Source organism: Gossypium arboreum, unplaced genomic scaffold, assembly GCF_025698485.1.
Source record: "Gossypium arboreum isolate Shixiya-1 unplaced genomic scaffold, ASM2569848v2 Contig00294, whole genome shotgun sequence".
Classification (NCBI taxonomy): Eukaryota; Viridiplantae; Streptophyta; class Magnoliopsida; order Malvales; family Malvaceae; genus Gossypium; species Gossypium arboreum.
In genome coordinates this window covers 1-22399 of record NW_026440410.1, presented here as the reverse complement: position 1 = coordinate 22399, position 22399 = coordinate 1, and the positions used below count along the sequence as shown (strand labels likewise).

General features: G+C 55.1%; 2 non-coding genes and 2 pseudogenes across 2 annotated transcripts; all 4 read left to right on the top strand.

The window, feature by feature from the left end:
* Positions 1–8081: 8081 nt before the first annotated feature.
* On the top strand, positions 8082–8236 carry LOC128288811 (5.8S ribosomal RNA; annotated as a pseudogene).
* A 212-nt stretch (positions 8237–8448) lies between these two features.
* Positions 8449–11685, top strand: LOC128288809 (28S ribosomal RNA; annotated as a pseudogene).
* A 5488-nt stretch (positions 11686–17173) lies between these two features.
* On the top strand, positions 17174–17326 carry LOC128288810 (5.8S ribosomal RNA). Its single transcript, XR_008278797.1, has one exon. It is a non-coding gene; the product is annotated as a 5.8S ribosomal RNA (ribosomal RNA).
* Positions 17327–17537: 211 nt separating this feature from the next.
* Positions 17538–20825, top strand: LOC128288808 (28S ribosomal RNA). The gene has a single exon (XR_008278796.1). It is a non-coding gene; the product is annotated as a 28S ribosomal RNA (ribosomal RNA).
* The last annotated feature ends 1574 nt before the right edge of the window (positions 20826–22399 follow it).

The following is a 22399-nucleotide window of genomic DNA, read 5'->3' as shown; positions in this document are numbered from 1 at the left end:
CGCGATCGTCGCTTCTATCTAACCCGATCCCTCGACTCGCTGGACCGCTGGCGAAATTGGCCTCCCGCGGCGCCACAACAGCCGGTTGGCCTAAATTCGAGTCCTCGACGACATAATCGCCGCGACGACGGTGGTAATGCCGCAAGCAACCTCGCTCGAGTCGTATGCTGTCACGATCGAGACCCTTAAACCCTTTCGCATCGCGATCGCGACTTCTGTGTCAAAGTGATTACCCACCGAAGTTTAAGCATATCAATAAGCTGAGGAAAAGAAACTTACCAGATTCCCTAGTAACGGCTAGTAGTCGGTTCCTCCAAGTTTCCTCAGATAGCCGGAGCCCTTAGCGAAGTTCTATCTGCAAAGCCAATGATTAGAGGCATCGGGCGCAACGCCTCGACCTATTCTCAAACTTTAAATAGGTAGGACGGTGCGGCCGCTTGCTGAGCCGCACCACGGAATCGAGAGCTCCAAGTGGGCCATTTTTGGTAAGCGTAATCATGGCGATGCGGATGAACCTAAGTCGGGTTACGGTGCTCAATCAAGGCTAACCTAGAACCCACAAAGGGTGTTGGTCGATTAAGACAAAGCAGACGGTGGTCATGGAAGTCGAAATCCGCTAAGGAGTGTGTAACAACTCACCGCCAATCAACTAGCCCCGAAATGGATGGCGCTTAAGCGCGACCTATACCCATTGCCGGGCAAGAGCCAGCCCCGATGAGTAGGAGGGCGCGCGGTCGCCAGAAACCCGGGCGCGAGCCCAATGAGCGCCGCTTGCAGATCTTGGTGGTAGTAGCAAATATTCAAATGAGAACTTTGAAGGTCAAGAGGGGAAAGGTTCCATGAACGGCACTTGCACATGGGTTAGTCGATCCTAAGAGACGGGAAGCTCGTCCGATAGCTGCTCAACATGAGCTTCGAAGGAATCGTTAAAATTCGAACCGACGCGCGGCCGACGGCAACGTTAGGGAGTCCGAGACGCCGGCGGGGCCTCGAAGAGTTATCTTTTCGCTTAACTACCGCCCACTCGAAACGGCCACCGGAGGTAGGGTCCAATGTCGGAAGAGCACCGCACGTCGCAGGTGTCCGGCAGCCTGCGCCCTTGAAAATCCGGAGGACCGAAAAGCCGCCCGCGCCGGCCGATTTCATAACCGCATCAGTTCCAAGGTGAATACCGTCAATGGAACAATGTAGGCAAGGGAAGTCGGCAAATGGATCCAGAATCCCTGAAAAGGATTGGCTCGAGGGCTGGGCACGGGTCCTGGGCCCCAACCCGCTTGGCCGCCGGCATCCGCCGAAGCCGCTCACGGCGAGAGCGGGTCGCCGCGTCGGCCGGGGATTTGATCGAACGGCCTTCTTCGGGGCCTTCCCATGCATTTAACAATGACTCAGAATCGGTACGGACAAGGGGAATCCGATCGCTTAATTAAAACAAAGCATTGCGATGGTCTCGCGATGCTCACGCAATGTGATTTCCCAAAGGCTCAATGTCAAAGTGAAGAAATTCAACCAAGCGCGTAAACGGCGGAGTAACTATGACTCTCTTATAGTAGCCAAATGCCTCGCCATCTAATTAGTGACGCGATGAATGGATTAACGAGATTCCCACCGCCCTCGCTTACTATCCAATAAACCACGCCCAAGGAACGGCTTGGGTAATCACGGGAAAGAAGACCTCGTTGAGCTTGACTCTAGTCCGACTTTGTGAAATGACTTGAGAGGTGTAGGATAAGTGGAGCTCTCGCTAAATTGAAATACCACTACTTTTAACGTTATTTTACTTATTCCGTGAATCGGAGATGGGCACGGCCTCTTTTTGGACCCAAGGTCGGCTACGGCCTACCGATCCCAAGCGGAAGACATTGTCGTGGGAGTTTGGTCAAGCACATCCGTTAAAAGATAACGCAGTGTCCTAAGATGAGCTCAACGAGAATGTAAATCTCGTGGAACAAAAGGGTAAAAGCTCGCTTGATTCTCGATTTCCAAAGATTTAATACGAACCGTGAAAGCGGGCCTATCGATCCTTTAGACCTTCTAATTTGAAGCTAGAGGTGTCGTAAAAGTTACCACAGGATAATCGCTTGTGGCGCCTGCAAGCGCTCATAGCGACGCTGTTTTTGATCCTTCGATGTCGGCTCTTCCTATCATTGTGAAGCGTAATTCACCAAGTGTTGGATTGTTCACCCACCAATAGGGAACGTGAGCGGGTTTAGACCGTCGGAGACAAAGTTAGTTTTACCTCACCGATGGCCGCCGCAATAGTAATTCAACCTAGTACGAGAGGAACCGCTGATTCGCACAATTGGTCATCGCGCTTGGTTGAAAAGCCGCGGGCGCCGGTTACCGCGGCGCGGATTATGACCGAACGCCTAAGTCGAATCCGCTAGAAGCGACGACGCGCCTCGCCGCCCGATTGTCGACTCGCAGAGGGCCTTTGGCCCCAAGGGCACGGGTCGAGGTGCAATGATCACAGGCGACAAGTCGCGGGCGCCTTGAGCGTAATTCCCACCGAAGCGGCGGTAGAATCTTTGCGCATTTACTTAAATACGCTGACGGGTATTGTAGTGGCAGAGTGGCCTTGCCGCCACGATCCACCGAGATTCACTTTGTCGCCTGATTCGCCCCTCCCCATCTCCTTCCGATCCACCCTTGTTCTTTTGCACGCCCCGACTTCGGGTCCCCAAGTGGGGACTTAGTGTAAGGAGTTAGTTAAACACTTGGCCGCGTCGCCCCGGAAACATGGCACAACGGGGCCGTGGTGGTGCGGTGCGAAGCTCCCAAGTGTTGGCGGCCCGCACTTGTTCAATTTTTCGCCGGTTCGCCGCCCATGCCATGCCATACTTTTGTATTTGTTTTGGGCCAACAGAAAAATTTCTGTTAAACACTTGGCCGTGCCGCCTGAAACATCGCACAACGGGGCCGTGGTGGTGCGAAAAGGAAGCCCCCAACTGCTATGCCCGCACTTGTTCAATTATCTACTGTGCCATCATGCCATATTTCATTCTATTTTGTATTTATTTTGGGCCAATGTAAAAATTTTCAATTAAAAATACTAAGTGTAAGTGGCGAAAAAAACTTGCCCCCATTTCAGCATGTACGGAGCCTCGCAACATCCGCAACGTAGGCCATCCCGCAGTGAGGGTCATCGGCAACATCGCACCTTGGTGCCTTGATCCGCGGGAGCGCTAATGAAAAGTGTCCTCGCTTGCATATCCAAACTCCGCCCCTGCTTGCATACATGAATGTCAACGGCAGCACATTGACCAAGTTTTTTAGCTCTTTAGGGGAGGTGATATTGAGCACCAGGGGTTATCCAGTAACCGCCCATGCCCATCGTGATGCCCGGACGTCGGTGTTCCCCCACCACCGTTAGGTTCCCATGGCGGTGTTCGACGATCCATCCCGCGATGATCCCATGAGCCATCCCGGATACACAAACGGCGAACGAGTCCCTCCCCAATCCCAAAGGTAGAATTCGACACCGCTACATGTTCGGTACCCAATAATGAATGAATCGTCCCAAAGGTAGGATTCGGATACCGCTGTATGTCCTGCACTCCAACAATGAATGAATCGCCCCGCCCCTCCCCTTTTGCAACAAGAGCCCCTAAGACCTTTGGCCCATGCAGTAGCCTCAGACACTATCGGCAGCAGCAGCATCCTGCAGGAAAGGGGGCCATCGGCACCACCGCCCCTTTGATGTGTCGGAGCATCGGCAAGATCGCACCTTGGTGCATCGGATGCGGGAGGGTCGAGCACCAAAGCTAATTTTGGGCCCCTGCAGGTGCGTGTTGCCACCACCATAAAGTGTCCCCTGCTTGCATACATGAATGTCGCCTGCAGCACATTGACCAAGTTTTTTAGCTCTTTAGGGGAGGTGATATTGAGGCTATCAGGTTGTCCAGGCACCGCCCACGCCCATTTCATGCCCAGACGCTTGCAGTCCCCCATCGCCGGTTAGGTTCCCATGCATGTTCGCGATCCATCCTGCTGGTGTTCCCATGAGCCATCCTGCAAGTGTTCATGAGCCATCCCTAATATCGAAAACGGTTACAAGTCGTCCTTGCCCCTCCCCTGTGTCCCTCCCTTTGAATCATCCCGCCCCTCCCTTTGAACAAGATCCTCCCAAGACCTTGGGCCCTTGGTCGTGTCGGAGCATCAGCACCCTTGGTAACCTAGGACGCCGATGGTGTGGGAGCATCGGCACATTGTCGCTTGACGCAGAGCCTTGACGCCATCGGCAACCTAGGACGCTTGGTCGTAAGGAGCCTCGCACCATCGGCAACCTAGGCCCTTGGTCGCGAGAGCCTGGGCAGCCTCGGGCACCATCGCAACCTAGGCCCTCGGTCATGTAGGAGCTTCGCCACCATCGGCAACCTAGGCCCTTGGTCGGTGCGAGAGCCTCGCACCATCTCCACCTAGGCCCTTGGTCGCACCAGGGAGCCTCGGCACCATCGGCAACCTTGGTGCTTGGTCGCGGCGAGCCTCGGCACCATCGGCAACCTAGGCCCTTGGTCGCAAGGGAGCCTCGGCACCATCGGCAACCTAGGCCCTTGGTCGTGCGAGAGCCTCGGCACCATCGGCACCTAGGCCCTTGGTCGCGCGGGAGCCTCGCCACCACGGAACCTAGGCCTTGATGCGCGAGAACCTCGGCACCATCGGCAACCTAGGCCTTGATCGCGCGGAGAACCTCGGCACCATCGGCACTTTGGTGCTTGATGTGCGGAGCCTCAACACCATCGCAACCTCGCCCTTGGTCGTAAGGGAGCCTCGGCACCATCGCACCTTGGTGCCTTGATGCGCGGAGCCTCGAGCAAAGATTGGCACCTTGGTGCTTGATGCGCGAGCCTCTGACACCATCGGCAACCTATGACGTTGGTGTGCGGGTGCCTCGAGCAAATAGGGCACCCCGGTGGCTCTGATGTGCGGGCTAAAGAAAAGTGTCCCCGCTTCGCATATACGAATGTTGCCCGCAGCGATTGACGGTTTTTTAGCTCTTTAAGGGTAGAGATCCGCCGCCTCTCGACGTGGCCCCCTCGAACCCGAGGTGGGTAAGGCCCGCAGCCTCACGGGGTCGGATAGTCCCGCAATGACTCACCAACGGTGGGGGTCAATCGCCGCGCTTAGTGGCCGGTGATGATTTTCCGGCCGGCCAAGCCTGCGCCCATAGAAATGTAGCCAACGACTTCAAGACCGTGTTCCCTATATCGGGCAAAGATCTCTTGGGGTGGCTTATGCATTGCTATGGGCTCGAGCTTGGCTTGCCCATTCTCCCCGTCATGTTAAGGACGCCTTTGTGCCTTCCAAGTCGGCGACCATCGGCGCTTTGGCCTTGCCAAGGCCTTGCTCGCATTCGAAGTCGCCTGTGACCCCAGCATCAAGTCCCTTTGACGGCAACGGCTCACCGGGGGCGAAGTTGAGTTTGTAGGCTTGGTCTTGGCTTGACCAAGTCCCAATGGGATTTTGTCCTCGTAGTTCTCGTGCTGCGCTTGTGGTGTGCCTCGCTTCATTGTTCCTTCCGCCCCTACCAATACATTGGTTGGGTGGGTTGTTGGCCGGCAAAGCGGGTGCTACCACTAGTACGCAATGGGCATATGAGTGGTGTTTTGTTGTGTGTATTGGCAGTGCTCCATGCTACCCGCATCGAACCGCCGAGCCACACTCCTCTTCATTAACTCCCCTTGTTCTAATTGAACCTGGGGATGCGATCGATCCCGTGTTGCGCACTCTGCCGATGGAATTATTGATGTGTTGCCGCCCTTCTCCATCTCGTGCCCTTTGGGTGCGTGGTAGGACCACAATCGTGCCCTGCTTCCCGAGTGTGCCCCTTAAATCGGTGTGGCCTCGCTTGCAATCGGTGCTCGCTCGCGCTTTCTTGATGCGGAAAATATTTTTGAGAGTAGGGTTTAGGCCCTTGTCTCTCGATGCCTATGCATTTTGTCTCTTGACACGGACGATGCTCGTGCTCGTTATGGCTCTTCGTTGCTCACGCTGCATGTTGAGAGCCATGCAAAGGTCGACGCCGCGAGGAATGCTACCCGTTGATCCCGCCAAGAGTCATATGCTTGTCTCAAAGATTAAGCCATGCATGTGTAAGTATGAACAAATTCGATCGTGAAACCGCGAATGGCTCATTAAATCGCTTATAGTTTGTTTGATGGTATTTGCTACTCTGATAACCGTAGTAATTCTAGAGCTAATACGCAACAAACCCCGACTTCGAAGGGATGCATTTATTAGATAAAGGTCGACGCGGCTTTGCCCGCTGTTCGATGATTCATGATAACTCGACGGATCGCACGGCCTTTGTGCCGGCGACGATCATTCAAATTTCGCCCTATCAACTTTCGATGGTAGGATAGTGGCCTACTATGGTGGTGACTCGGTGACGGAGAATTAGGGTTCGATTCCTGAGAGGGAGCCCGAGAAACGGCTACCACATCCAAGGAAGGCAAGAAAGCGCAAAAATTACCCAATCCCGACACGGGAGGTAGTGACAATAAATAACAATACCGGCTCTATGAGTCCGTAATTGAATGAGTACAATCTAAATCCCTTAACGAGGATCCATTGAGGGCAAGTCCGTGCCGCAGCCATGTAATTCCAGCTCCAATAGCGATATTTAAGTTGTTGCGCTTAAAAGCTCAGAGTTGGACTTAGGGGTGGGTCGGCCGGTCCGCCTCACGGTGAGCACCGGCCTGCTTGTCTCATCGCCGGCTGATGCGCCTCCGGCCTTAATTGGTCGGGTCGTTCTCCCACAATAAGTATTTTGAAGAAATTAGAGTGCTCAAAGCAGCCTACGCTTGTATACATTAGCATGGGATAACATCATAGGATTTCGATCCTATTGTGTTGGCCTTCGGATCGGAGTAATGATTAACAGGACAATGGGGCATTCAGATTTCATAGTCGAGGTGAAATTCTTGGATTTATGAAAGACTAACAACCGCGAAAGCATTTGCCAAGGATGTTTTCATTAATCAAGAACGAAAGTTGGGGCTCAAGACGATCGACACCGCCCTAGTCTCAACTATAAACGATGCCGACTGTGGATCGGCGGATGTTGCTTTTAGGACTCACCAAGACCTTATGAGAAATCAAAGTCTTTGGGTTCCGGGGAGTATGGTCGCAAGGCTGAAACTTAAAGGAATTGACTAAGGGCACCATCAGAGGGAGCTCATGCGCTTAATTTGACTCAACACGGGAAACTTACCAGTGTCCGCATATAGTAAGGATTGACAGACCGAGAGCTCTTTCTTGATTCTATGGGTGGTGGTGCATGGCCGTTTTAGTTGGTGGAGCGATTTGTCCGGTTAATTCTGCTAATCTAACGAGACCTCACCGCTAACTAGCTACACGGAGGTGATCCTTCGTGGCTAGCTTCTAGAGGGACTATGGCCTTTAGGCCACGGAAGTTTGAGGCAATAATGTCCTCCGGATGCCCTTAGATGTTCTCGGGTCAAGACGCTGCTAATCGATGTATTCAACGAGTCTATAGCCTTGGCCGACAGTGCCCGTAATCTTTGAAATTTCATCGTGATGGGGATAGATCATTGCAATTGTTGGTCTTCAACGAGGAATTCCTAGTAAGCGCGAGTCATCACCGCTGACTACGCCCCCGCCTTTGTACACACCGCCTGCCGCCCCTACCGATTGAATGGTCCGTGAAGTGTTCGGATCGCGGCGACGTATGGGTTCACGCTCGCGACGTCGCGAGAAGTCCACCGAACCTTATCATTTAGAGGAAGGAGAAGTCGAATAAGGTTTCCGTAGGTGAACTCGCGAAGGATCATTGTCGAAACCCGCCAGCGTAATCGACCCGTGAACGCGCTTGTATACAACATCGGAGGTGGTGTGGTGCATCGTTGTTCGCCCCCACCCCCGCGTTTCGGAGCGGCCGGTCTTGTCATCCCTTTTGCCCATTGGGTGGGGTGAGATGTCGATCAACTTCTTCGATGCAAAACGAATAAACCCCCACGCGAATCGCGCCAAGGAATCGAATGAAAAGGGACACATCTCTTGTCGCCGCACCGCTCATGTGTCGCTTTCAGTTGATGTTGTTCTTTGTCGCAGTATATAGAACGACTCTCTAAGAACGGATATCTCGGCTCGTGATCGATGAAGAACGAGCGAAATGCGATACTTGGTGTGAATTGCGTAATCCCGTGAACCATCGAAGTCTTTGAACGCAAGTTGCGCCCCAAGCCATTAGGCCGAGGGCACGCCCGCCTCGGTGTCACGCATCGTCGCCTCTATCTAACCCCGATCCTCGACTCTCGCTGGACCGCTGGCGGAAATTGGCCTCCCGCGGCGCCACAACCACGGTTGGCCTAAATTCGAGTCCTCGACGACATAATCGCCGCGACGATCGGTGGTAATGCCGCAAGCAACCTCGCTCGAGTCGCGGCGCTCGTCGATCGAGACCCTTAAACCCTTTCGGCATCGTGATCGCGACCCTGTGTCAAAGGATTACCCACCGAGTTTAAGCATATCAATAAGCGGAGGAAAAGAAACTTACCAGATTCCCTAGTAACGGCGAGCGAACCGAAAAGCCCAATTTTGAGAATCGGCGCCACCGGCGCTCGAATTGTAGTCCGGAGAAGCGCCTCGCGGGCGATCGGCCCAAGTCCCCGGAAAGGGGCGCCGAGAGGGTGAGAGCCCTGCCGCGTTCGGGACTCGCCGCACCATGAGGTGCCGCTTCACGAAGTCGGGTTGTTTGGGAATGCAGCTTAATCGGGCGGTAAATTCGGCCCAAGGCTAAATACGGGCGAGAGACCGATAGCTAACAAGTACCGCGAGGGAAAGATGAAAAGGACTTTGAAAAGAGAGTCAAAGAGTGCTTGAAATTGTCGGAGGGAAGCGGATGGGGCCGCGATGCGCCTTGGCCGGATGTGGAACGGCGAGAGCCGGTCCGCCGATCGGCCGGGCGTGGACCGACGCTGGTCGTGGCGGCGCCCAAGCCCGCCTTTGATACGCCTGGAGACGCTGCCGCCGATCGTGGATCCAAAGACGCGCCTGCCTCGGCGCAGCCGCACTGCGTTCGGCGGCCGGCCGCGGTTTCTATTCGCCCGCCTTGAAACACGGACCAAGGAGTCTCGACATGTAAAAGCGAAGTCAACGGGCTAGAAAACCCGTAAGGCGAAGGAAGCCGATTGGCGGATCCTCACGGTGCACCGCCGACCGACCTTGATCTTCCGAGAAGGGTTCGAGGAGAGCATGACTGCTCGGACCCGAAGATGGTGAACTATGCCCGAAGCGGGCGGCCGAGGAAACTTCGTGGAGGCCCGCAGCCGACATCGACGCAAATCGCTCGTCTCGACTTGGGTATAGGGCGAAGACTAATCGAACTGCCTAGTAGCCGGTTCCTCCAAGTTTCTCAGATAGCCGGAGCCCTTAGCGAAGTTCTATCGGTAAAGCCAATGATTAGAGGCATCGGGCGCAACGCCTCGACCTATTCTCAAACTTTAAATAGGTAGGACGGTGCGCCGCTTGCTGAGCCGCACCACGGAATCGAGAGCTCCAAGTGGGCCATTTTTGGTAAGCGTAATCGGCGATGCGGATGAACCGAAGTCGTTACGGTGCTCAATCAAGGCTAACCTAGAACCCACAAAGGGTGTTGGTCGATTAAGACAAAGCAGGACGGTGGTCATGGAAGTCGAACCGCTAAGGAGTGTGTAACAACTCACCGCCAATCAACTAGCCCCGAAATGGATGGCGCTTAAGCGCGACCTATACCCGCCGCCGGGCAAGAGCCAGCCCCGATGAGTAGGAGGGCGCGGCGGTCGCCAGAAACCCGGGCGCGAGCCCCCAAGTGAGCGGCCGCTTGCAGTGCATCTTGGTGGTAGTAGCAAATATTCAAATGAGAACTTTGAAGGTCAAGAGGGGAAAGGTTCCATGAACGGCACTTGCACATGGGTTAGTCGATCCTAAGAGACGGGAAGCTCGTCCGATAGCGCTGCTCAGCATGAAGCTTCGAAAGGAATCGTTAAAATTTCAACCGACGCGCGGCCGACGGCAACGTTAGGGAGTCCGAGACGCCGGGGGCCTCGGAAGAGTTATCTTTTCGCTTAACTACCGCCCACTCGAAACGGCCACCGGAGGTAGGGTCCAGCGTCGGAAGAGCACCGCACGTCGTCGCAGGTGTCCGGCAGCCGCGCTGCCCTTGAAAATCCGGAGGACCGAAAAGCCGTCCGCGCCGGCCGATTTCATAACCGCATCAGTTCCAAGGTGAACACCGTCAATGGAACAATGTAGGCAAGGGAAGTCGGCAAATGGATCCAGAATCCTGAAAAGGATTGGCTCGAGGGTCGGGCACGGGTCCAGGGCCCCAACCCGCTTGCCGCCGGCAGACCGCCGAGCCGCTCATGGCGAGAGCGGGTCGCCGCGGTCGGGCCGGGGATTCGGATCGAACGGCCTTCGGGCCTTCCCCATTTAACAATGACTCAGAATCGGTACGACAAGGGGAATCCGATCGCTTAATTAAAACAAAGCATTGCGATGGTCTCGCGATGCTCACGCAATGTGATTTCGCCAAAGGCTCAATGTCAAAGTGAAGAAATTCAACCAAGCGCGGTAAACGGCGGAGTAACTATGACTCTCTTATAGTAGCCAAATGCCTCGCCATCTAATTAGTGACGCGCATGAATGGATTAACGAGATTCCCACCGTCCCTCGCTTCACTATCCAATAAACCACGCCAAGGAACGGCTTATGTAATCAATGGGAAAGAAGACCCCGTTGAGCTTGACTCTAGTCCGACTTTGTGAAATGACTTGAGAGGTGTAGGATAAGTGGAGCTCTCGCTAAATTGAAATACCACTACTTTTAACGTTATTTTACTTATTCCGTGAATCGGAGATGGGCACGCCCTCTTTTGGACCCAAGGTCGGCTACGGCCGCCGATCCGGCGGAAGACATTGTCGTGGGAGTTTGGTCAAGGCACATCCGTTAAAAGATAACGCAGTGTCCTAAGATGAGCTCAACGAGAATGTAAATCTCGTGGAACAAAAGGGTAAAAGCTCGCTTGATTCTCGATTTCCAAAGACGAATACGAACCGTGAAAGCGGGCCTATCGATCCTTTAGACCTTCGGAATTTGAAGCTAGAGGTGTCGTAAAAGTTACCACAGGATAATCGGCTTGTGGCGCCAAGCCGCTCATAGCGACGCTGCTTTTTGATCCTTCGATGTCGGCTCTTCCTATCATTGTGAAGCGTAATTCACCAAGTGTTGGATTGTTCACCCACCAATAGGGAACGTGAGCTGGGTTTAGACCGTCGTGAGACAAAGTTAGTTTTACCTCACCGATGGCCGCTGCCGCAATAGTAATTCAACCTAGTACGAGAGGAACCGCTGATTCGCACAATTGGTCATCGCGCTTGGTTGAAAAGCCGCGGCGCTGGTTACCGTGGCGCCGGATTATGACCGAACGCCTAAGTCGAATCCGGCTAGAAGCGACGCGACGCGCCTGCCGCCTCCGATTGCCGACTCCGCAGAGGGGCCTTTGGCCCCAAGGGCACGCGGTCGAGGTGCAATGATCACGGCGACAAGTCGCGGCGCCCTTGAGCGTAATTCCCACCGAGCGGCGGTAGAATCCTTTGCGCACGACTTAAATACGCGACGGGTATTGTGGTGGCAGAGTGGCCTTGCCGCCACGATCCACCGAGATTCAGCCTTTGTCGCCTGATTCGCCCCTCCCCATCTCCTTCCGATCCACCCTTGTTCTTTTGCACGTCCCGACCCTGGGGTCCCCAAGTGGGGGACTTAGTGTAAGGAGTTAGTTAAACACTTGGCCGTGCCGCCTCCCGGGAAACATGGCACAACGGGGGCCGTGGTGGTGCGGGTGCGAGCTCCCAAGTGTTGGCGGCCCGGGCACTTGTTCAATTTTCTGCCGTGCCGCCGCCATGCCCATGCCATACTTCTTGTATTTGTTTTGGGCCAACAAAAAAATTTCTGTTAAACACTTGGCCGTGCCGCCTGAAACATCGCACAACGGGGCCGTGGGTGCGAAAAGTAGCCCCAACTCGCTATGCCCGCACTTGTTCAATTATCTACTGTGCCATCATGCCATATTTCATTCGCTTTTGTATTTATTTTGGGCCAACAAAAAATTTTCAATTAAAATACTAAGTGTAAGTGGCGAAAAAAACTTGCCCCCATTTCAGCGCATGTACGGAGCCTCGCAACATCCGCAACGTAGGCCATCCCGCGGTGAGGGTCATCGGCAACATCGCACCTTGGTGCCTCTGATCATGGGAGCGCGGGCTGAAAAAGTGTCCTCGCTTTCGCATATCCAAACCCGCCCCTGCTTGCATACATGAATGTCAACGGGTAGCACATTGACCAAGTTTTTTTAGCTCTTTAGGGGGGAAGTGATATTGAGCAGCCAGGGGTTATCCAGGGCACTGCCCATGCCCATCGCATGCCCGGACGTCGGTGCCCCCCCACCACCGGTTAGGTTCCCGGCGGTGCTCCGACGATCCATCCCGGCGATGATCCGGCGAGCCATCCCGGGATACACAAACGGCGCAACGAGTCCCTCCCCAATCCCAAAGGTAGAATTCGGACACTGCTACATGTTCGCACCCAATAATGAATGAATCGTCCCCAAAGGTAGGATTCGATACCGCTGCATGTCCTGCACCCAACAATGAATGAATCGCCCCTGCCCCTCCCTTTTGCAACGAGAGCCCCCTAAGACCTTTGGCCTCATGCAGTAGCTCAGACACTATCGGCAGCAGCAGCCATCCTGCAGGCGGGGGCCATCGGGCACCACCGCCCCTTTGATGTGTCGGAGCATCGGCAAGATCGACCTTGGTGCATCGGATGCGGGAGGGTCGAGCACCAAAGCTAATTTTGGGCCCCTCACAGTGTAAGCTGCCACCACCATAAAGTGTCCCCTGCTTGCATACATGAATGTCGCCTGCAGCACATTGACCAAGTTTTTTAGCTCTTTAGGGGAGGTGATATTGAGGCGAACAGGTTGTCCAGGCACCGCCCACGCCCATTTCATGCCCAGACGCTTGCAGTTCCCCCCATCGCCAAGTTAGGTTCTTGCAGGGATCTATCCCGGCTGTTCCGGCGAGCCATCCTGCGGTGTTCGCGAGCCATCCCTAATATCGAAAACGGTTACAAGTCGTCCCGGCCCCTCCCCTGTGTCCCTCCCTTTGAATCATCCCGCCCCTCCCTTTGGAACAAGATCCTCCCAAGACCTTGGGCCCTTGGTCGTGCCGAGCATCAGCACCCTTGGTAACCTAGGACGCCGATGGTGTGGAGCATCGCACATTGTCGCTTGACGCAGAGCCTTGACGCCATCGGAAACCTAGGCCGCTTGGTCGTGCGGGAGCCTCGCCACCATCGGAACCTAGGCGCCTTGGTCGCGCGGGAGCCTCGGGCACCATCGAACCTAGGCAGCCCAGGGCCCTGGTCATGTAGGAGCCTCGGCCACCATCGGCAACCTAGGCCCTTGGTCGTGCGAGAGCCTCGGCACCATCGGCACCTAGGCCCTTGGTCGCGCGGGAGCCTCGGCACCATCGGCACCTAGGTGCTTGGTCGTGCGGAGCCTCGGCACCATCGGCAACCTAGGCCCTTGGTCGCGCGGGAGCCTCGCCACCATCGGCAACCTAGGCCCTTGGTCGTGCGAGAGCCTCGGCACCATCGGCAACCTAGGCCCTTGGTCGCGGGAGCCTCGGCCACCACCGGCACCTAGGCCTTGATGTGCGAGAACCTCGGCACCATCGGCAACCTAGGCCCCGATCGCGGCGAGAGCCTCGGCACCATCGGCACTTTGGTGCTTGATGTGCGGAGCCTCGAACACCATCGGCAACCTCGGCCCTTGGTCGCGGGAGCCTCGGCACCATCGGCACCTTGGTGCCTTGATGTGCGGGAGCCTCGAGCAGATTGGCACCTTGGTGCTTGATGCGGGAGCCTCGACACCATCGGCAACCTAGGACGTTGGATGTGCGGGTGCCTCGAGCAGCAGGGCACCCCGGTGGCTCGGATGTGGGCTAAAGAAAAGTGTCCCCGCTTCGCATATACGAATGTTGCCCGCAGCGATTGACGAAGTTTTTTAGCTCTTTAAGGGTAGAGATCCGCCGCCTCCGACGTGGCCCCCCTCGAACCCGAGGTGGGTGCGTCCGCAGCCCCACGGGGTCGGATAGTCCCGCAATGACTCACCAACGGTGGTGGGTCAATCGCCGGCGCTTAGTGGCCGGGTGATGATTTTCCGGCCGGTCAAGCCTGTGCCCATAGAAATGTAGCCAACGACTTCAAGACCAGTGTTCCCTATATCGGGCAAAGATCTCTTGGGGTGGCTTATGCATTGCTATGGGCTCGAGCTTGGCTTGCCCATTCTCCCCGTCATGTTAAGGACGCCTTGTGCCTTCCAAGTCGGCGACCCATCGGCGCCTTGGCCTTGCCAAGGCCTTGCCTCATTCGAAGTCGCCCGTGACCCCAGCATCAAGTCCCTTTGACGGCAACGGCTCACCGGGGGCGTAAGTTGAGTTTGTAGGCTTGGTCTTGGCTTGACCAAGTCCCAATGGGATTTTGTCCTCGTAGTTCTCGTGCTGCGCTTGTGGTGTGCCCTCGTTTCATTGTTCCTTCCGCCCCCTACCAATACATTGGTTGGGTGGTTGTTGGCCGGTGTGCGTGGGTGCTACCACTAGTACGCAATGGGCATATGAGTGGTGTTTTGTTGTGTGTATTGGCAGGCTCCATGCTACCCGCATCGAACTGTCGAGCCACACTCCTCTTCATTAACTCCCTTGTTCTAATTGAACCTGTGGGATGCGATCGATCCCGTGTTGCGCACCTAAGCCAGATGGAATTATTGATGTGTTGCCGTCCTTCTCCATCTCGTGCCCTTTGGGTGCGTGGTGGACCACAATCGTGCCCTGCTTCCCGAGTGTGCCCCTTAAATCGGTGTGGCCTCGCGGTGCACTGGTGCTCGCTCGCGCTTTCGGATGCGGAAAATATTTTTGAGAGTAGGGTTTAGGCCCTTGTCTCTCGATGCCTATGCATTTTGTCTCTTGACACGGACGATGCTCGTGCTCGTTATGGCTCTTCGTTGCTCACGCGGCATGTTGAGAGCCATGCAAAGGTCGACGTCGCGGAGGAATGCTACCGGTTGATCCCGCCAAGAGTCATATGCTTGTCTCAAAGATTAAGCCATGCATGTGTAAGTATGAACAAATTCAGACCGTGAAACCGCGAATGGCTCATTAAATCGCTTATAGTTTGTTTGATGGTATTTGCTACCGGATAACCGTAGTAATTCTAGAGCTAATACGCAACAAACCCCGACTTCGGAAGGGATGCATTTATTAGATAAAGGTCGACGCGGGCTTTGCCCGCTGTTCGATGATTCATGATAACTCGACGGATCGCACGGCCTTTGTGCCGGCGACGCATCATTCAAATTTCTGCCCTATCAACTTTCGATGGTAGGATAGTGGCCTACTATGGTGGTGACGGGTGACGGAGAATTAGGTTCGATTCCGGAGAGGGAGCCCGAGAAACGGCTACCACATCCAAGGAAGGCAGCAGGCGCGAAATTACCCAATCCTCGACACGGGAGGTAGTGACAATAAATAACAATACCGGCTCTATGAGTCCGGTAATTGAATGAGTACAATCTAAATCCCTTAACGAGGATCCATTGAGGGCAAGTCTGGTGCCAGCAGCCGCGGTAATTCCAGCCCAATAGCGATATTTAAGTTGTTGCGCTAAAAAGCTCGTAGTTGGACTTAGGGGTGGTCGGCCGGTCCGCCTCACGGTGAGCACCGGTCCGCTCGTCCCTCATCGCCGGCGATGCGCCTCGGCCTTAATTGGTCGGGTCGTTCCTCCCACAAGTTATTTTGAAGAAATTAGAGTGCTCAAAGCAGCCTACGCTTGTATACATTAGCATGGGATAACATCATAGGATTTCGATCCTATTGTGTTGGCCTTCGGATCGGAGTAATGATTAACAGGACAATGGGGCATTCAGATTTCATAGTCGAGGTGAAATTCTTGGATTTATGAAAGACGAACAACCGCGAAAGCATTTGCCAAGGATGTTTTCATTAATCAAGAACGAAAGTTGGGGGCTCAAGACGATCGATACCGTCCCTAGTCTCAACTATAAACGATGCCGACCAGTGGATCGGCGGATGTTGCTTTTAGGACTCCGCCGCACCTTATGAGAAATCAAAGTCTTTGGGTTCCGGGGAGTATGGTCGCAAGGCTGAAACTTAAAGGAATTGACGGAAGGGCACCATCAGGAGGGAGCCTCGCGGCTTAATTTGACTCAACACGGGAAACTTACCAGTCCGCATATAGTAAGGATTGACAGACCGAGAGCTCTTTTCTTGATTCTATGGGTGGTGGTGCATGGCCGTTCTTAGTTGGTGGAGCGATTTGTCCGGTTAATTCCGTTAACTAACGAGACCTCACCGCTAACTAGCTACACGGAGGTGATCCTTCGTGGCTAGCTTCTAGAGGGACTATGGCCTTTAGGCCACGGAAGTTTGAGGCAATAACAGTCCGTGATGCCCTTAGATGTTCGGGTCGCACGCGCGCTACATCGATGTATTCAACGAGTCTATAGCCTTGGCCGACAGTGCCCGTAATCTTTGAAATTTCATCGTGATGGGGATAGATCATTGCAATTGTTGGTCTTCAACGAGGAATTCCTAGTAAGCGCGAGTCATCACTCGCGCTGACTACGCCCCGCCTTTTGTACACACCGCCCGTCGCTCCTACCGATTGAATGGTCCGGTGAAGTGTTCGGATCGCGGCGACGTGGGCGGTTCGCGCCCGCGACGTCGCGAGAAGTCCACCGAACCTTATCATTTAGAGGAAGGAGAAGTCGTAATAAGGTTTCCGTAGGTGAACTCGCGGAAGGATCATTGTCGAAACCCGCCAGCGTAACGACCCGTGAACGCGTTGTATACAACATCGGAGGTGGTGGGTGCATCGTTGTTCGCCCCCACCCCCGCGTGTCGGAGCGGCCGGTCTTGTCATCCCTTTTGCCCATTGGGTGGGTGAGATGTCGATCAACTTCTTCGATGCAAAACGAATCGAAACCCCCGGCGCGAATCGCGCCAAGGAATCGAAATGAAAAGGGACACATCTCTTGTCGCCGCACCGCTCGCGGTGTCGCGCTTCAGTTGATGTTGTTCTTTGTCGCAGTATATAGAACGACTCTCGGCAACGGATATCTCGGCTCGCATCGATGAAGAACGAGCGAAATGCGATACTTGGTGTGAATTGCGTAATCCCGTGAACCATCGAAGTCTTTGAACGCAAGTTGCGCCCCAAGCCATTAGGCCGAGGGCACGCCCGCCTGGTGTCACGCATCGTCGCCCCCATCTAACCCCGATCCTCGACTCGGTTGGACCGCGGGCGGAAATTGGCCTCCCGTGCGCCACAGCCAGCGGTTGGCCTAAATTCGAGTCCTCGACGACATAATCGTCGCGACGATCGGTGGTAATGCCGCAAGCAACCTCGCTCGAGTCGTGCGCGTCGTCGATCGAGACCCTTAAACCCTTTTGGCATCGTGATCGCGACCCCTGTGTCAAAGGGATTACCCGCCGAGTTTAAGCATATCAATAAGCGGAGGAAAAGAAACTTACCAGATTCCCTAGTAACGGCGAGCGAACCGAAAAGCCCAGCTTGAGAATCGGCGCCACCGGCGTTCGAATTGTAGTCCGGAGAAGCGCCTCGCGGCGGACCGGCCCAAGTCCCCGGAAAGGGGCGCCGGAGAGGGTGAGAGCCCTGTCGTGCCTGGACTCGCCGCACCACGAGGTGCCGTTTACGAGTCGGGTTGTTTGGGAATGCAGCCCTAATCGGGCGGTAAATTCCGCCCAAGGCTAAATACGGGCGAGAGACCGATAGCGTAACAAGTACCGCGAGGGAAAGATGAAAAGGACTTTGAAAAGAGAGTCAAAGAGTGCTTGAAATTGTCGGGAGGGAAGCGGATGGGGCCGGCGATGCGCCCCGGTCGGATGTGGAACGGCGAGAGCCGGTCCGCCGATCGGCTCGGGCATGGACCGACGCGGGTCGTGGCGGCGGCCCAAGCCCGCCTTTGATACGCCTCGTGGAGACGCTGTCGCCGATCGTGGATCCAAAGACGCGCCGTCTCGGCGTGCTTCGCACTCGCGTTCCGGGCGTCGGCCTCGCGGGTTTCTATTCGCCCGCCTCTGAAACACGGACCAAGGAGTCTCGACATGTGTGCGAGTCAACGGCTAGAAAACCCGTAAGGCGAAGGAAGCTGATTGGCGGATCCTCACGGTGCACCGCCGACCGACCTTGATCTTCCGAGAAGGGTTCGAGGAGAGCATATTCGCTGGGACCCGAAAGATGGTGAACTATGCCCGAAGGGCGGCCGTAGAGGAAACTCGTGGAGGCCCGCAGCGATACCGACGTGCAAATCGCTCGTCTGACGGGTATAGGGGCGAAAGACTAATCGAACTGCCTAGTAGCTGGTTCCTCCGGTTTCCTCAGATAGCCGGAGCCCTTAGCGAGTTCTATCGGTAAAGCCAATGATTAGAGGCATCGGGCGCAACGCCTCGACCTATTCTCAAACTTTAAATAGGTAGGACGGTGCGGTTGCTTGCTGAGCCGCACCACGGAATCGAGAGCTCCAAGTGGGCCATTTTTGGTAAGCGTAATCGGCGATGCGGATGAACCGAAGCCGGGTTACGGTGCTCAATCGCGCTAACCTAGAACCCACAAAGGGTGTTGGTCGATTAAGACAGCAGGACGGTGGTCATGGAAGTCGAAATCCGCTAAGGAGTGTGTAACAACTCACCGCCAATCAACTAGCCCCGAAATGGATGGCGCTTAAGCGCGCGACCTATACCCGGCCGTCGGGCAAGAGCCAGCCCCGATGAGTAGGAGGGCGCGGCGGTCGCCAGAAACCCGGGCGTGAGCCCGGGCGAGCGGCCGCCGGTGCAGCATCTTGGTGGTAGTAGCAAATATTCAAATGAGAACTTTGAAGGTCAAGAGGGGAAAGGTTCCATGAACGGCACTTGCACATGGGTTAGTCGATCCTAAGAGACGGGAAGCTCGTCCGATAGCGCTGCTCAGCGCGAGCTTCGAAAGGAATCGGGTTAAAATTCTCGAACCGGACGCGGCGGCCGACGGCAACGTTAGGGAGTCCGGAGACGCCGGCGGGGCCTCGGAAGAGTTATCTTTTCGCTTAACTACCGCCCACTCGAAACGGCCACCGGAGGTAGGGTCCAGCGGCCGGAAGAGCACCGCACGTCGCGTGGTGTCCGGCAGCCCCGGCGGCCCTTGAAAATCCGGAGGACCGAAAGTGCCGTCCGCGCCCGGCCGTACTCATAACCGCATCAGTTCCAAGGTGAACAGCCGTCAATGGAACAATGTAGGCAAGGGAAGTCGGCAAATGGATCCGTAACCCTCGAAAAGGATTGGCTCGAGGGCTGGGCACGGGGTCCCAGCCCAACCTGTCGGCTGCCGGCAGCATCGCCGAGCCGCTCAAGCGGCGAGAGCGGGTCGCCGCGTGCCGGCCGGGGACGGATCGAACGGCTCCTTCGGGGCCTTCCCTGCGATTTAACAATGACTCGTAACCGGTACGGACAAGGGGAATCCGACCGCTTAATTAAAACAAAGCATTGCGATGGTCTCGCGATGCTCACGCAATGTGATTTCTGCCAAAGGCTCAATGTCAAAGTGAAGAAATTCAACCAAGCGCGGTAAACGGCGGAGTAACTATGACTCTCTTAGTAGCCAAATGCCTCGTCATCTAATTAGTGACGCGCATGAATGGATTAACGAGATTCCCACCGTCCCTCGCTTCACTATCCAATGAAACCACGCCAAGGAACGGCTTGGCAAGGTAATCACGGGGAAAGAAGACCCTGCTGAGCTTGACTCTAGTCCGACTTTGTGAAATGACTTGAGAGGTGTAGGATAAGTGGAGCTCTCGGGCGAAATTGAAATACCACTACTTTTAACGTTATTTTACTTATTCCGTGAATCGGAGAGGGGCACGGCCCTCTTTTTGGACCCAAGGTCGGCTACGGCCGGCCGATCCGGCGGAAGACATTGTCGTGGGAGTTTGGTCAAGCGGCACATCCGTTAAAAGATAACGCAGTGTCCTAAGATGAGCTCAACGAGAACAGTAAATCTCGTGGAACAAAAGGGTAAAAGCTCGTTTGATTCTCGATTTCCAAAGACGAATACGAACCGTGAAAGCGTGGCCTATCGATCCTTTAGACCTTCGGAATTTGAAGCTAGAGGTGTCGTAAAAGTTACCACAGTGGATAACTCGCTTGTGGCAGCCAAGCCGCTCATAGCGACGTTGCTTTTTGATCCTTCGATGTCGGCTCTTCCTATCATTGTGAAGCGTAATTCACCAAGTGTTGGATTGTTCACCCACCAATAGGGAACGTGAGCTGGGTTTAGACCGTCGTGAGACAAAGTTAGTTTTACCTCACCGATGGCCGCGCCGCAATAGTAATTCAACCTAGTACGAGAGGAACCGCTGATTCGCACAATTGGTCATCGCGCTTGGTTGAAAAGCCGCTGGCGCTGGTTACCGTATACCGGATTATGACCGAACGCCTCTAAGTCGTAATCCGGCTAGAAGCGACGCACGCGCCTGTCGCCCGATTGCCGACTCCGCAGAGGGGCCTTTGGCCCCAAGGGCACGTGGTCGTAGGTGCAGCGACCGCGGCGACAAGTCGCGGGCGCCCTTGAGCGTAATTCCCACCGAGCGGCGGGTAGAATCCTTTGCGCACGACTTAAATACGCGACGGGTATTGTAGTGGCAGAGTGGCCTTGCCGCCACGATCCACCGAGATTCAGCCTTTGTCGCCTCGATTCGTCCCTCCCCATCTCCCTTCCGATCCACCCTTGTTCTTTGCACGCCCCGACTTCGGGTCCCCAAGTGGGGACTTAGTGTAAGGAGTTAGTTAAACACTTGGCCGTGCCGCCCCGGAAACATGGCACAACGGGGCCGGTGGTGCGGGTGCGAGCTCCCAAGTGTTGGCGCCCGCACTTGTTCAATTTTCCGCCGCGTGCCGTACATGCCATGCTACTTGTATTTGTTTTGGGCCAATGTAAAAATTTCTGTTAAACACTTGGCCGTGCCGCTTCTGAAACATCGCACAACGGGGCCGTGGTGGTGCGAAAAGTAGCCCCCAACTCGCTATGCCCGCACTTGTTCAATTATCTACCGTACTATCATGCCATATTTCATTCGCTTTTGTATTTATTTTGGGCCAATGTAAAAATTTTCAATTAAAATACTAAGTGTAAGTGGCGAAAAAACTTGCCCCCATTTCAGCATGTACGGAGCCCTGCAACATCCGCAACGTAGGCCATCCCGTGGTGAGGGTCATCGGCAACATCGCACCTTGGTGCCTCGGATCCATGGGAGCGCTGGGCTGAAAAAGTGTCCCTCGCTTTACATATCCAAACTCCGCCCCTCGCTTGCATACATGAATGTCAACGGCAGCACATTGACCAAGTTTTTTAGCTCTTTAGGGGGAAGTGATATTGAGCAGCCAGGGGTTATCCAGTAATCGCCCATGCCCATCGTGATGCCCGGACGCCGGCGTTCCCCCACCACCGGTTAGGTTCCCCATGGTGTTCGACGATCCATCCCACATGATCCGGCGAGCCATCCCGGATACACAAACGGGCGAAACGAGTCCCTCCCCAATCCCAAAAGGTAGAATTTGACACCGCTACATGTTCGGTACCCAATAATGAATGAATCGTCCCCAAAGGTAGGATTCGGATACCGCTGTATGTCCGGCACCCAACAATGAATGAATCGCCCCCGCCCCTCCCTTTTGCAACAAGAGCCCCTGCACCTTTGGCCTCATGGTAGCTCAGACACTATCGGCAAACAGTGTGCCATCCTGCAGAAAGTGGGGCCATCGGGCACCACCGCCCTTTGATGTGTCGGAGCATCGGCAAGATCGGCACCTTGGTGCATCGGATGTGCGGAGGGTCGAGCACCAAAGCTAATTTTGGGCCCCTGCTGGTGCGTAGCGCCACCACCATAAAGTGTCCCCTGCTTGCATACATGAATGTCGCCTGCAGCACATTGACCAAGTTTTTTAGCTCTTTAGGGGAGGTGATATTGAGGCGAACAGGGTTGTCCAGGCAATCGCCCACGCCCATTTCATGCCCAGACGCTTGGTTCCCATCGCCGGCTAGGTTCCCTATGGTGTTCCTACGATCCATCTGTGTTCATGAGCTATCCTGTTCCCGGCGAGCCATCCCTAATATCGAAAACGGTTACAAGTCGTCCCGGCCCCTCCCCTGTGTCCTCCCTTTGAATCATCCTGCCCCTCCCTTTTGGAACAAGATCCTCCGCACCTTGGGCCCTTGGTCGCGTTTGAGCATCGTGCACCCTTGGTAACCTAGACGCCGATGGTGTGGGAGCATC